Source organism: Siphateles boraxobius, unplaced genomic scaffold (genome assembly GCF_051911475.1).
Source record: "Siphateles boraxobius isolate OS27281-9 unplaced genomic scaffold, OSU_SipBor_1 108, whole genome shotgun sequence".
NCBI lineage: Eukaryota > Metazoa > Chordata > Actinopteri > Cypriniformes > Leuciscidae > Siphateles > Siphateles boraxobius.
This window is the reverse complement of record NW_027508709.1, coordinates 132,501-147,500: the sequence shown is the minus strand read 5'-3', so window position 1 is coordinate 147,500 and position 15,000 is coordinate 132,501. Positions and strand designations below refer to the sequence as shown.

Genomic DNA, 15,000 nt, shown 5'->3' with positions numbered 1-15,000 from the left:
TGTAAGAGGAGGATACCGGGATCATGACAGTACCCCCCCCCTCAAGGAGCGCCTCCTGGCGCAACGGAGGAGGAGGACTGGCGGGAGCGGTAGAAGTCATCGATCAACGAGCGGTCCACGACGTCCCGGGAAGGAATCCAACTTCTCTCCTCAGGACCGTATCCCTCCCAATCAACCAGAAACTGATGACCCCGACCCCGGGGGCGCACGTCGAGAAGTTTGCGAACCCTGTAGATGGGAGCGCCTTCAACACGGATAGGGGTAGTGACAGGACGGGGAGGAACACGAGTAACGGGTTTAATACATGATACGTGAAAAACCGGGTGAACGCGTCGAAGATTGGCAGACAATTTGAGTCTGACTGAGACAGGACTGAGTATCTTAAGGACGCGGAAAGGCCCGATGAATTTAGGGGCCAGTTTACGCGAAGAGGATTGGAGAGGAAGATTAAGGGTAGACAGCCAAACCCTCTGCCCAACGGAATAACGGGGGCTTTTGACACGACGTCTATTAGCGGCCCGCCGGGTGCGAGCACGAGACTTCAATAGAGCAGACCTGACCCCTCTCCAAGTACGCTTAGCACGTTGAATGAAGGCTTGTACCGACGGCATCTTAGAGTCTGTATCTTGTGACGAAAAAAGCGGAGGCTGGTAGCCGAGACAACACTGAAAAGGGGATAGACCAGTGGCAGAAGACGGAGCGGAATTAAGTGCGTACTCCGCCCAGGGGAGCTGCTCTGACCAGGAAGCCGGATTGCGGAAAGCGAGGCTACGGAGAATGCGACCGATTATCTGGTTTGCTCGTTCGGCTTGGCCATTGGTCTGTGGGTGAAAGCCGGAGGAGAGACTAGCCGACGCTCCAATAAGGCGACAAAACTCCCTCCAGAACAGGGAAGAGAACTGGGGACCCCTATCGGAAACGACGTCGGAGGGAAGACCATGTATCTTAAAGATCTTGTCGACGACAATCTGGGCGGTCTCCCTAGCAGACGGGAGTTTAGGTAAAGGAATAAAGCGGGCGGTCTTAGAAAAACGATCAACGACAGTAAGTATCACGGTGTTCCCCTCAGAGGAGGGGAGACCCGTGATAAAGTCCATGGCGACGTGAGACCATGGGCGAGACGGTAACGGAAGGGGACGCAGCAACCCGGCCGGGGGAGAATTACCAGATTTAGTCTGAGCGCAAACGGCACACGAAGCGACGAAACGGCGAATGTCGCGCTCACGAGAGGGCCACCAGAATCTTTGGCGGACCGCGGCGAGCGTGCCCCTAACGCCGGGATGGGCAAACAGTTTGGATGAATGGCCCCACTGAAAGACCGCGAGACGAGCAGAAGGAGGAACGTACAAAAGACCCTTAGGACAAAGACGAGGAGTAACGGCGTGGGCCAGAGAGCGCTTGACCAAACGTTCTATTCCCCAGACAGCTGCGCCCACCACCACGCCCTGAGGAAGGATCTCCTCCTTATTGGGAACAACCTCTGGGGAAGCAAACTGTCGCGAAAGAGCATCAGGCTTGAGGTTCTTAGACCCGGGGCGGAAGGAGATGGAAAAATCGAAACGCGTAAAGAAAAGTGCCCAACGAGCCTGACGAGCGCAGAGCCTCTTCGCAGAACGAATGTACTCTAAATTTCTATGGTCCGTCCAGACAACGAACGGGACTGAGGCACCCTCAAGCCAGTGACGCCACTCTCCGAGAGCTAAACGGATGGCCAATAACTCGCGATTGCCAACATCATAATTTCGTTCGGCGGGCGAAAGACGATGCGAATAGTAGGCGCAGGGATGAACCTTCTCATCAGAAGATGAGCGTTGGGAGAGAATAGCTCCAACGCCCACCTCTGATGCATCAACTTCAACAATGAACTGTCTAGAGATATCAGGAGTTCGTAAGATCGGGGCGGAGGAAAAAAGGGACTTGAGGCGATCAAAAGCTGTCTGAGCTCCCTCCGACCAGGAAAATCGGCCCCTGGCGGACGTGAGGGCAGATAGAGGGGCGGCGATCTGACTAAAGTTACGGATAAACCGACGATAAAAATTTGCAAAGCCTAAAAAACGTTGAAGAGCAACGCGCGACTCAGGCACTGGCCATTCCGTGACCGCACGGACCTTGGAGGAATCCATGCTAACGCCCTCAGCGGAAATTACCGAACCAAGAAATGAGATGGACTGCGCGTGGAAGGTACATTTCTCGGCCTTAACAAACAGTCGGTTCTCGAGGAGACGTTGGAGAACTTGTCGAACGTGTAGAGTGTGTACTTGGAGAGAGGGAGAGAAAATTAAAATATCGTCAAGGTAGACAAAAACGAAAATGTTCAACATGTCTCTGAGCACGTCGTTAATTAACGCCTGGAACACGGCGGGAGCGTTGACCAGCCCGAAAGGAAGAACGCGATATTCAAAGTGTCCTAAGGGGGTGTTAAACGCCGTCTTCCACTCGTCCCCCTCCCTAATGCGGACAAGGTGGTAAGCATTACGAAGATCTAGTTTAGAAAAGATCTTGGCCCCCTGCAAGATTTCGAAGGCAGAAGACATGAGAGGCAAGGGATAACGGTTCTTGACCGTGATGTCATTCAAGCCTCGATAATCTATGCAGGGGCGTAATGTACCATCCTTCTTTTTAACGAAGAAAAAACCCGCACCGGCAGGGGAGGAGGAAGACACAATGGTACCAGCTTCGAGCGAGTCAGAAAGATACTTCTCTAGAGCTTCGCGTTCGGGGGCGGAGAGAGAGTAAAGTCTACCCCGGGGAGGGGTGGTGCCAGGAAGGAGGTCGATAGCGCAGTCATACGGTCGATGGGGAGGAAGAGAAGTGGCCCTGGAACGACTGAAGACCGCTCGAAGATCATGGTACTCCCGCGGGACCCCGGACAAATCACCCGGCTCCTCCTGAAAGACAGAGACAGAAGAGACAGGAGAAACAGCAGACATCAAACACTTGACATGACACGACAAATTCCATGAAAGAATTGAACCTCTAGACCAGTTAATCTGAGGATTATGCTCGACTAACCAGGGATGTCCTAAAACAACAGGGTTAAAAGGAGAATGCAAAACTAGAAAAGAAATTGTCTCTTGATGATTACCAGAGATGGTGAGACTCACCGGAGCAGTGGCAAAGCGCACTCTAGAGAGGATACTACCATCAAGGGCGTGGACAGGGGTGGAGTCTTTACGTTCAATGAGGGCAATCCCCTGTTCTCGAGCCCAAGTCTCATCCACAAAATTTCCCTCGGCTCCCGAATCGATCAAAACCGGACAGGAGGTGGAAAACCCTGGCCAGCGGAGAAGAGCAGAGAAAGTAGTGCGTGCGCGTGACGGAGGGTCTAGGGTTGAAGCGCTCACCAGTAACCCTCTCTCTACTGGTGAGCCTTGGCTTTTACCGGGCAGGAGGCGACACGATGGGAGGCGGAAGCGCAGTACATGCAGAGACGAGCCGTTATACGGCGCTGGCGTTCGGCCGCGGAGATTCGTAAACCACCCAGCTGCATAGGCTCGGAGTCAGTGAAAGGCGGCGGTGTAGAAGAGCGAGCCGGGGTAGAGAAAAGTGCCCTCTCAAGGCTGCGGCTGCGGCGGCGCATGTCGAAGCGCCTCTCCACACGAATGGCCATATCAATAAGAGGATCCAGTCGAGTGGGTGATTCACGGGCGAGGATCTCATCCTTAATGTCAGCATTGAGCCCTTCGAGGAAACGGGCTACTAAGGCAGGCTCGTTCCAGTCACATGAAGCAGATAAGGTACGAAATTCAATCGAAAAATCTGCTGCTGACCTTCTCCCTTGACGAAGCGTAGACAAAAGACGGGAAGCCTCCGCTCCGAATGCAGAACGGTCAAAAACCCGCAGCATCTCCTCCTTGAAGGAGGAATAACGGCTGAGACAGTCAGCCTCCGAACTCCACACAGCTGTTCCCCACTCCCGCGCCCGGCCAGCCAGCAAGGAGATGACGAAGGCGATGCCAGAGCGATTCTCAGCGTATGTGGAAGTCTGTAGTGAAAAGACAACCTCACACTGAGTCAAAAAGGATCTACATTCCTTGGGCTCACCGGAATAGCACGGCGGGTTGTTCACTCTCGGCTCAGGCGTGTCACGGCTTCTAGAGGTGGAGGATTCCACTCGGAGGTGATTAAGCTGTTGTGAGATATCGGTCATGCGAGTAGCAAGAGAATCCATGGCATGGTGAGCGGCGGCCAGTTCATCCTCATGACGGCCCAGCATGGCTCCCTGGATCTCAAGTGCAGATTGAAGAGGACTCTCCCTTGCTGGGTCCATTTCTGGTCAGATTATTCTGTCACGTGTAGGAGAGAGGACCCAAAAGCAAAGGGCAGTTTGACAAAGTTTATTAGTTCAGGCAAAATAACACAGGTGGCACATAAGGCGAATAAATCCAACTGAAGAAAGTCTCATCCAAAGGAAAACGGAAAGTCTCTCAGTAATAGAACAGAAATGTACGGTCAGGACCGGCAACGGGAAAACCCCGGAGGATGAGACAGGCTGGGTCCGTAGAGAGCACGGGAACGCCAATCCTTGACCACTCACGTTAGCTGAAGAAGTAACAAAGCAGAGACGAGGTAACACGGTAGACAGATTGAGGCACGCACCAGACAGGACACGACACGACAGGGCTTGGTTCAGCAGGTACACAGGTACGTAACCTATGGCAATAATCTGACAAAGAACAAAGGACAGGGAAGACTAGAAATAGAGAGTCTAATCAGAGAAAGAGGGAACCAGCTGGGGAGGAGAAGAGGGAGAGTGATGAGGTGATGAGAGACAGCTGAGAGCGGCAGAGATAATGAATGGGAATGTGTGTGTGTAAATGGATGTAATAAAGAGTGTGACCAGGAGAGGGTGGTAGAGTGTAAGAGGAGGATACCGGGATCATGACAGATATTGCATTAAAAAAACAATAAAAAGGCACATTACTTAAATGACTTTTTGTCATTTGATATGAAGATATGCTCATAAACTATGATGGAAAATGTATTCCGGAACGCGTTGAGTCATGTGACTGAATTATTTTCTCGTATGACTGTGAAGTCAGTAGAGTGTTGGTGCTTGCAACGCCAAGGTCATGGGTTCAATTCCCAGGGAAAGCAAGAATTGACAAGAATGTAAATGTATACCTTGAAATGCAATGCAAGTCGCTTTGGATAAAAGCGTCTGCCAAATGCATAACTGTAAGTTTGTCCGAGCGCATTGTCTCTAAACCGCTAGTCATAATTACATTTATTTGGATTCATTTGACAAGAAATGGAAATCAATTTGCATAAAAATGTGTAAAAAAAGGCACTTTAGTTGGATGTTTTTGGAAGTATTTGCAGTAAATGTAAAAGTCAGAAGCACCACAGAACAGGGAATATCCCAGATAACATTCTGCTAACATTCCCATTAACAAAGCTACTTCTTCTAGAACATCTAAGCTCTCTAAACGTTTAAAACAACAAAGAGTTTTAAACATGTTTTTTCTAGTTCACGAGAACATTAAGGGAACGTTTAATTTGATCGTTTTGGAATGTTATTTTTTGAATCTTCTCTGAAGATTCCGAAGTTGCAACATTTAAAAAAACGTCCAACTGTAAGTTTCAGATGAAAACATTCCATCATCAACGCTTTGAGAACATTATTAAAGACTACTTTTACTGGAAGACAAACTTTAGCTAAAGTTCTGTGTGTTTAAGCTTTCAGTGTTCTTAAACTTTTACATTTGATCCCCGTTTGTGAATATTAGGTCACATCTTTATGTAACACCCTTCAGAATCAGCGCTGGAGTCGGTCTGAAGGTTAACTCGGTCGTGAAGAGGTTTCAGCGTGTCGTCGCACAGATGTGTGTGACGCTGTTTGGTGGATTTGAGCGGCTGATTGTGGATGTGTGTGTGCCAGGATTCTGTGCGCGTATAATTTAAGCGGCTGGTCTAATTTAAGAGCTCGCAACCGATGATTACCGAACCGCTCCCACTGCACCACAGCAGTGTATGTTTCTCATTACAGCGGGCATGAAACCACACACACATGCACAGCACACACACCTGGAGATACACAAACACACGAGACATAAAATCCCTGGGCTGCAGAGTTACGCTTGACGTGTGTTCACTGAATGGCCGTTTGTTGGCTGCGGTTGCCAGACGTTCAGGATCTGCGCCGGCCGTGGCTTCAGGCTCCAGGACCAGTAATTGGCGAGTTACTAAGATTAGAGTCGGGCTCCTAAAACACTTAACCCTTATTTTCCTCAAGGGTCCCGTTTCACGTCTCTTCACATGAAACGTGCTTGATGAATCGTTTATGGATGCAGAAAGCAGTCGCTCTTTCATTGCTCGAGTGGTTTTAAAGGAATCCTAATAATGCAAATCATTTTTAAGCATGCATGGCATTTGTGTTTACAGCATGATCAACATATGCATGCATCATATTTTCAGCACTTTTAAGACCATGGAATATTGCATATTAATTGTTTGAAAGATGCATGCAAACTCTTTTCCTTCAAATTCTGGTAACAAGTGGGATGAAGGGAAAAGTTGAACTCTGTCTCAGATGTTTCTCACACTAATATTAAGCCTTGTGCATCAATTAAAAAAAGTTACACATGGGTCCATACAGGACAAAAATGTCAGTGTCAAAAAACTGTAGCTTTGGAGCACAGACTTAAGTTTGATCTCATTATAAAGAAGACCCTTGGCAGATTATTGCTGAAGTAAAAAACAATTAATTAGTAAATCCGAAAAAAAGGTTATATAGGTTTAAGTTTATGAAAATTATTTATGAACATTATTTTATATAAGATATGTATTTAATGAAACATGTTGAACTCTCAAACTGATAGAAATTTAAAGCCATAAATCTAAACAAGTTGTGTTCCAAATTTGAGGATATCATCTAATCTAATAAACGAGTTTGAGTCAGATTGTGTTTGGGCGCAGTAACACAGTTTCCCCATTAGATGCCAGTAAAATTGCACTGGTGCACACAGTGATTGCATTTGAGTTTTTCTCTCTCAAATATTACAAGCCCACACACACAATTAGATTTTATTACACACATACAAACCACACTCAGACATCCATACCAACACATCTACACAATTATCATTGCATAATTTATCCAATAGGCTAGTTGCACGCATAGACAGTAAAAGAAATGGACACAGCGACCCCGTTGATTTCAACGGAGAGAGTTGAAGCCAAACATGGGTACTCACTTCCTGATAGCCAAGCGTTCTGCGCAGGCTCAAACTGAGCTTGATGACGTAGATGTCACGTGAGCAACCTGACTGGGAGTTGTACATCTTCTAGTAGCTGTGCCAAGAAAATAAGGGCTTTGACTAGCAGGTGTTGTCATAAAGCGCAATCAAGCTAATCTCGAACGGTCAATGACGCATCAGAGTAAACTCACATTGATGTGTGTGTGTGTGTGTGTGTGTGTGTTTTGGAAATCAAATCGTATAGTAATAATATAATACAATGTTTATTAATTTATTACAATACTATTAATATAACTACTTACGCTATATAATTACAATATGACATCTTACATTAAAACATTATAGGCCTGGCAAAAGAAGTGGCTAAAATCGACTTTAAAATAGCCTACTTTTGGATTGTAATCGTTTGAGTAGCCTGCAGTTCTAGTAATTTTAGTTAGTTAGTTTATTTAGCTTATTTTGAACATGTTTATATATATATATATATATATATATATATATACACACACACACATATATATATAATACAATCAAAAATAACAGATAAATAAGTACATGTACATCTCAGCACAATCTTCCAAAATTATTAAAAGTGATTCAAATAGGCACATACATACATAAACGCACACATTTACAATTGTTCTTTTTCGTTTCCTTCTACATCAAACAGAATAATAACCCATCCAAAAAAGACTTATTAGTATATAAGCCCAGGAACCATACTATAAAATACTATCCCCTCGCGTCATTTTCGTATATTCAATGTGACCATATAATATTCCAAAATATAAATCATGTAGTTTTGGCTAATAAATCATGATCAAAAACACTTGAACAAAAACGTTTTTCTTTATTTCACGTTATGTAGGCTAGGACATTTGTACATGGCTTCCGAACGGGATCACATTCATCTTCAAGCGTAGATCTATAAATAAATAAAGGAACAACGTTAACCGCGATAGACATTGAGATGGGTTTTTTCTTCTTCCATTGCATGTATAATTTCCAGATAATTTCCCCATCCCCCGTTAATATATATAGGTGAAGTAGATAAATAATTTAAAGTTCGTGGATAAATGTTACTTGTATTCACTTGCCACATATCAAATTATTTCGAATTATTTCAAATTCATCAAAAACGTTGTTGAAATATTTTGTCGCGTTGCTTTTATGGACTCTTTCTATGCCATGGGCTGACTTTAGACAGTAAACGATTGCCTGCGAGCTTCTCCTCCTGTCTATACGGGTAATGTCTCTATTGTGCGACATAAAGTCGCGTGGTTATGACGCAATTTTTAGCCTATTTTTACAAGAATGGTTTCTACGGGGCCATAACGTAAGATACAAAGTAATGGAGCCTTTTATACATTGTCGTGTTTCTTTAGAAATAAATAATGGACAAATGGAGTCTTTGGACGCCTCAGATGTAAAGTTATTCGCTGTCAAAGTGACGCCAAAATGAATGGGAGTCAATGGGATGCTAACAGCAGGTGATAGCCAGCTACAATGGCGGCCCCCGGAGGCGATATTTTTTTTCACAGGAAGGTAGGGGAAGACTCATGAATATTCATTAGGGAACTCATGCCTGATTGGTCTGATGACCTACCCCCTAACCCCGCCCCTAAACCTACCCGTCACTGGGGGTCTGATGACCTACCCCTAACCCCGCCCCTAAACCTACCAGTCACTGGGGTTAAGACCAATCAGGGATGAGTTCCCTAATTAATATTCATGAGTGTTCCCCTACCATCCTGTGAAAAAAAATATCGCCCCCGGAGGCAGCTTCAACTTCCGGCTGATGGATTACCCCCTTGGTTGCACGTGGCCGCCATGTTGGATTTACGATCAGCGAGTGTGCGGTTGGACACTTCCGGTCTCGCTTTACGCCGGTTCAGGGAGCCGTAGAAAGCCCAAAATGAATCAATTATATCACTTAAAATACCTTATATTACTATCACACGAGCAAATGGCAACTAAATGCAGGATGCATAGTCCGATTAATGATTGAAATACAAATGTTCACGAACAGAAGATTGTCTTGGACTCATGCTGCACGCAATGAGAATTATGCCTACTGTCAATATAGAGTTACAACTACGATTAGAGTTGTTTGCATAAAATACCGCGTGAACTTTCACACGTTTGCCCTGTGATTGACTACGATTTCTCTCCATAAATACTATTTTCTCAATTCTTCTCATAATTTTTCACTTACATCAATTGCTCGCTCAATATTATCATCACATATTTTACATACATGCTTTCTTTGCATCAATTATCTTTATAGATAAAAAACAACGGTAAAAAACACATCTTAATAATTGTGATTCATTTACATTTTTAACTGTAGTTAACACAATTTAATATAACAATTTTACACGTAGCAAAATACTGTATTATAAACACCAGACAGATAATGATTAATGAAACAGAAGCTCTTTATCTCACTTGCACAAAATAAATGCAGTAATAGCATAGAAACACATTATGTGAAATACACTGTAAATGATATGCATTTAAATTACATACTAAAACACAAACCGTTAGCAATAATAATGTTACCAAATAAAGTAATGCCGACTACAGACCCGGGTGTTTTGGGTCGGGTTGATTAACGTAAGTCATCCGGATCTTCTGCCCGTACCGCAGCGGCAACGGGGAATGCATGAAAGCTGACTTTGTTGTAACGTGACGAAACGTAACGACACACAACAATGAAGTGCTGAGGCTGTCACCCTCAGAAAGGCAAGTCGCCTCTCTTGAATCCTAAAAATTGCGTGCAGCATGAGTCCAAGACAATCTTCTGCTCGTGAACAGTTGTATTTCATTCCTTAATCTGACTATGCATCCGTGCATTTAATTGCCATTTGCTCGTGTAATAGTAATATGTATCTTAGTAATATTTTAAGTGATATAATTGAATCATTTTGGGCTTTCTCCGGCTCCCTGCACCGGCGTAAAGCGAGACCGGAAGTGTCCAACCGTACACTCGCTGATCGTAAATCCAACATGGCGGCCACGTGCAACTAGCCTATTGGCTCTATAATATGCCGAAGCAGAAATCAGGAATAAAGTGAGTATTTGCTTTACAGGCCAAACCTGGAAAAATGGCACCATCTGATGAAAAATAGTAAAAATTTACATTTTAAAGCCTTGCCAACATAATGAAAGCCTCTTAACAAAGATTGCATCATGTTATAGTTAAATGGCCCTGGGATAAATAATTGCAGTTTTAATGGGTTTCTATGGGGACATTTTTGTCCAAAAGGCGCTGAGAAGAGGAAATATTCTTGTACCTAGTGCAAAATAGATTTTTTTTAAAGGAAATGAGGTGAAATAGTAAAATTCCAATAACAATACACACCTGTGCCAAATGTTGTGCAGTTAGCATTAACACAGGCAAAGTGATCAAAGAAACAAAACTGAAAAAGACAAAAATGTCCATAAGGATGCACACGGGTTAATAAGAGAAATAAAAATACAGAAAGTTCATATAGTCAGATAATAGTCAGATGATGTTTTATAATGTTTATGCTCATACATTCACACAGATCTGCATATATTCACAGTCCAGTTTGAAGGTTTTGATGCTGGTGTTTGATGTCAGATTATTTATCTCATTCGTGTGTGTGTGTGTGTGTGTGTGTGTGTGTGTGTGTGTTCTCAGGGATCTTTCCAACAACAGGATTGGCTGCTTCTCTCCTGATATGTTTCTTGACCTTGGCCGTCTCTCCAAACTGTGAGTTTATTCTGTCTCTCTCTCTCTCTCTCTCTCTCTCTCTCTCTCTCTCTCTCTCTCTCTCTCTCTCTCTCTCTCTCTCTCTCTCTCTCTCTCTCTCTCTGTCTCTCTATCACTCTCTCTGTCTCTCTCTCTCTCTCTGTCTCTCTCTCTCTCTCTATCTCTCTCTCTGTCTCTCTCTCTCTCTCTGTCTCTCTCTCTCTGTCTCTCTCTCTCTCTCTCTCTCTCTCTCTCTCTCTCTCTCTGTCTCTCTATCACTCTCTCTCTCTCTCTCTCTCTCTCTCTCTGTCTCTCTCTCTCTCTCTATCTCTCTCTGTCTCTCTCTCTCTCTCTCTATCACTCTCTCTCTCTCTCTCTCTCTCTCTGTCTCTCTCTCTCTCTCTCTCTGTCTCTCTCTCTCTCGTACGCATGTGCGTGTTTGGCGTGGTGAGGAGTGTGAGGGGTGTTTGATTGATCTTTAAATACTTACTTTTTTCTATACTTTATGGCTTTTTTTCTCACCTTAGTCAGGAATTAATTGTGAAGTGGTAAGAGCTTGTATTCATTTGCATTTGCATCCATTCGTGGGCGATAAACATGGCTTTAACCTCTATTGAGGGAACGCCGGTTTTCTCCATTGGAAATGGATGCAAATGTTTTCCAGATCAAATTTGCACGGTGGAAGATGTACTTATGGCTATGGGAAGTGTTGTTGGCCATGATAAAATAATGTCTGCGTCTAGAATGAACAAGGCCGTCGTTGTGTTTCTGCAAGAAGAGAAGTTTGTGAATGTGCTTGTAGAGAGTGGAATTGAGATATCGGACACGTTTGTGCAGGTGACACCTTTGCGTTCTCCTGCGACGCGAGTCATAATCTCGAACGCGCCCCCGTTCATAAAAAATGAAGCGATAATAAAAGAACTAAGTCGCTTTGGAAAATTTGCGAGTGCAATTAAAACTGTCCTGCTCGGATGTAAGAATGACGCACTGAAGCACGTAACCTCTTTTCGGAGACAGGTTTTCATGTTTTTACAAGCACCGACAAAGTTTTTGGAAGTATCTTTTCGTATACAACATGGTGAAAGTTCTTACATGATCTTCGCTACAACGGAAAGTATGCGATGTTTTGAATGTGGAGACTTAGGCCACAAGAAATTGTTTTGTCCTCATAGAAAACAAAACGAGGAGAAAAGTGCAGAGACTGAAAACAATGAAATGAGAAACCAGTCGGATCGCGGAAAACCTAGTGACAAAATTGAAAAAAGACACACGCTGGTAAAAGAAACGTACGCACAACCGAAAAATAAAAAACAAAAAGTACAAATCGAAAAACAAATCGAAGAGATTCAGGATAAAAGTTCAACTAACTGTACTCATTCCCCTGAGAACACACAGCTTTCAGAAGGACAGGCTGAGCCAGACAAGGAGTCAATGTCAAGAGCAGAGGTGAGTGACTCTTCTTTTCCGAAAGTGCTGGGTGTTTCAGAAGGAGCTGATCACAGTGTCATATGTGACATTGATATGGAAGTTGAAAAGGCAAGTGGAAGTGGTTTACAGTGTGTTGAGACTCATGATAACGTGTGTGTTGATGAATCAAGAAGTGATAGTGACAGTTGTTCAGAAGTTTCTGAGTTTGAGTTGAGTCAGTCATCTGGAGACTTGTATACTGCGGAAGAGTTTAATGACTTTCTGGATCAGACAAAAGGACAGAAGGTTGATGTTCTGAAGTTTTTTCCTGATGCCGTCAAATTCTTGAGGTCAGTTATGAGTGCTCAGAAAAGTGTAGGATGTGATGTCATATCAAAACAAAAAAGATTTCGTTTGAAAAAACTGGCTACAGTAGTTCGTAAAAGTCTAAAAGGAAAGAAAAAGAATAAATAGGTTCACATGGTTATGGGTTCTGCTCTTATATATTTCTCTCTCTGCCTGTTTTCATTACTGTTTCTCCCCCCCTTTTTTAACATGCAAACTTTAAGAGTTAGTACTTTAAACATTAATGGTGCGAGGAATAGAGAAAAACAAGGCTTATTAACTGAGTTCCTTAAGCTTAAAGAATCGCATGTAACTTTTTTACAAGAAACTCATAGTGATGAGAGCAATGAGACAGATTGGGGATTGTGTTGGGAGGGCAGTTACTCTTTAAGCCATGGAACAAGCTTGAGTGCTGGCGTAGCCATACTGTTTTCACCTTACCTCAATGTTGATTTAGTGTCAAAAGTAGAATTAGAAAAAGGACGCCTTCTTGTTGTTAAAACAAAAATTGATGAACATAATTTCATATTTGTTAATATTTATGCTCCAAACAGAAGTGCAGATAGAATAATTCTATTAAAAAAACTGAGTGAATATTTGAAAAATGTGAACGCAGATGATTTTCTAATATTAGGAGGAGACTGGAATAGTACAGTTGATTTTACTTTGGATAGGAATAATACTGAACCAGATTTTGAATCGCCTGCTTTACTAAAAGAAATTATTTTTCAAAATGATTTGTTGGATGTGTGGAGAGAGAGGAATTTAAAAGTTAAACAATACACTTGGATAAAAATTTCACAAGAGAGAATAAGTGCTGCTAGATTAGATAGATTTTATGTCTGTAAAAAAACTAATAACAGGATTGTGGCTGCGAACATTGTACCATGTTGTTTTTCGGACCATCATTTTGTTACTTGCAATTTGTCTTTGTCACAGACTCAGTGCAAAAGTCCTTACTGGAAACTGAATGTACGTTTGTTACAAGAGAAAGATTTCATTGAAAGATTTAAATACTTTTGGGGGTCTTGGGTTTCACAGAAAGGTGAATATGAAAACCTAATTCAGTGGTGGGAATTGGGAAAAACACAAATTAGAATTTTTTGTCAACAGTTTTCTTCGTTCTCTACAACACAGATTAAGAATAAAATCAATGAATTAGAAAAGGAAATAGTAAAGATTACATCTAATATGGTGCTGCAATCAAACACTGTGATGGTTGAGAACTTATGTGAGAGAAAGAATACGCTTAACTCGCTACTGCAAGTGCAAGCTAAGGGAGCACTTATAAGGTCACGTTTTTTGTCAGTCCATGATATGGATGCTCCAACCTCATATTTTTTTAATCTTGAAAAAGTCTCAAAAAAGCAGAGTGTAATGCATTGTCTGACATTCCCAGATGGGTCTAAAACGTTTGACCCAAAAAACATGAGGAAAATTGCTGTGGACTTTTATTCAGAACTTTTTAGAGCTGAAAAGTGTGATTTGCAGAGTACATCGGACTTGTTTGAACAACTTCCGACTCTTAATGGAAAACAACGTGCAAGTTTGGACAGTGTTTTTTCTTTTCAAGAATTGACTGAAGCTGTACAACAGATGAAGCCTGGTCGTGCACCAGGTATTGATGGACTGCCGGGGGAATTCTATAAAGTCATGTGGGGAATCATAGGTAAAGACTTTTATGAAGTTGTACAGAAATGCTATGAGGAGCAGAATCTTCCCAGGAGCTGTCAGAGGGCTGTCCTTGTTCTTATTCCCAAAAAAGGAGACATAAGTCTCATAAAGAACTGGAGGCCCGTTTCCATTCTTACTACTGATTATAAAATTCTGGCGAAAGTTTTGGTTAATAGATTGAAGTGTGTTTTGGGTGATATCATTCATAAAGATCAATCATACTGTATTACAAATAGATCTATTTATGATAACATTTATCTAGTAAGAGATTTACTAGATTATTGTAAATTAAATGGTATCAATTTAGGTCTTCTATCGTTAGACCAAGAGAAGGCTTTTGATCGTGTAGATCATGAGTATTTATTTAAAGTATTAAGAGTTTTTGGTTGTGGTGATGGGTTTCTTTCCTGGATTAGGACTTTGTACACAAATGCTTCATGTTTAGTAAAAATTGGAGGAGGCTTAAGTCCACCAATACAAATGCAAAGGGGAATCAGACAGGGTTGTCCGTTGTCTGGCCAGTTGTATGCAATAGCAGTTGAACCTTTGTTGTGTTTATTTAGGAAAAATGTGTCTGGTATATGTGTAGGTAGCAGTATCTATAATGAAATTAAGCTGACAGCATATGCAGACGATATCACTGTGTTCGTTAAGAAT

The 15,000-nt window shown here is 42.8% G+C and overlaps 1 pseudogene across 1 annotated transcript in view; it reads left to right on the top strand.

Moving 5' to 3' along the window:
• LOC143756657 (adhesion G protein-coupled receptor A2-like) overlaps nt 1-15,000 on the top strand; it is a 180,439-nt pseudogene that overhangs the window by 33,498 nt on the left and 131,941 nt on the right. Inside the window, exon 4 of the transcript XR_013210307.1 lies at nt 10,867-10,938. The product of XR_013210307.1 is annotated as an adhesion G protein-coupled receptor A2-like (transcript). The remainder of the gene's footprint in view (nt 1-10,866; nt 10,939-15,000) is intronic.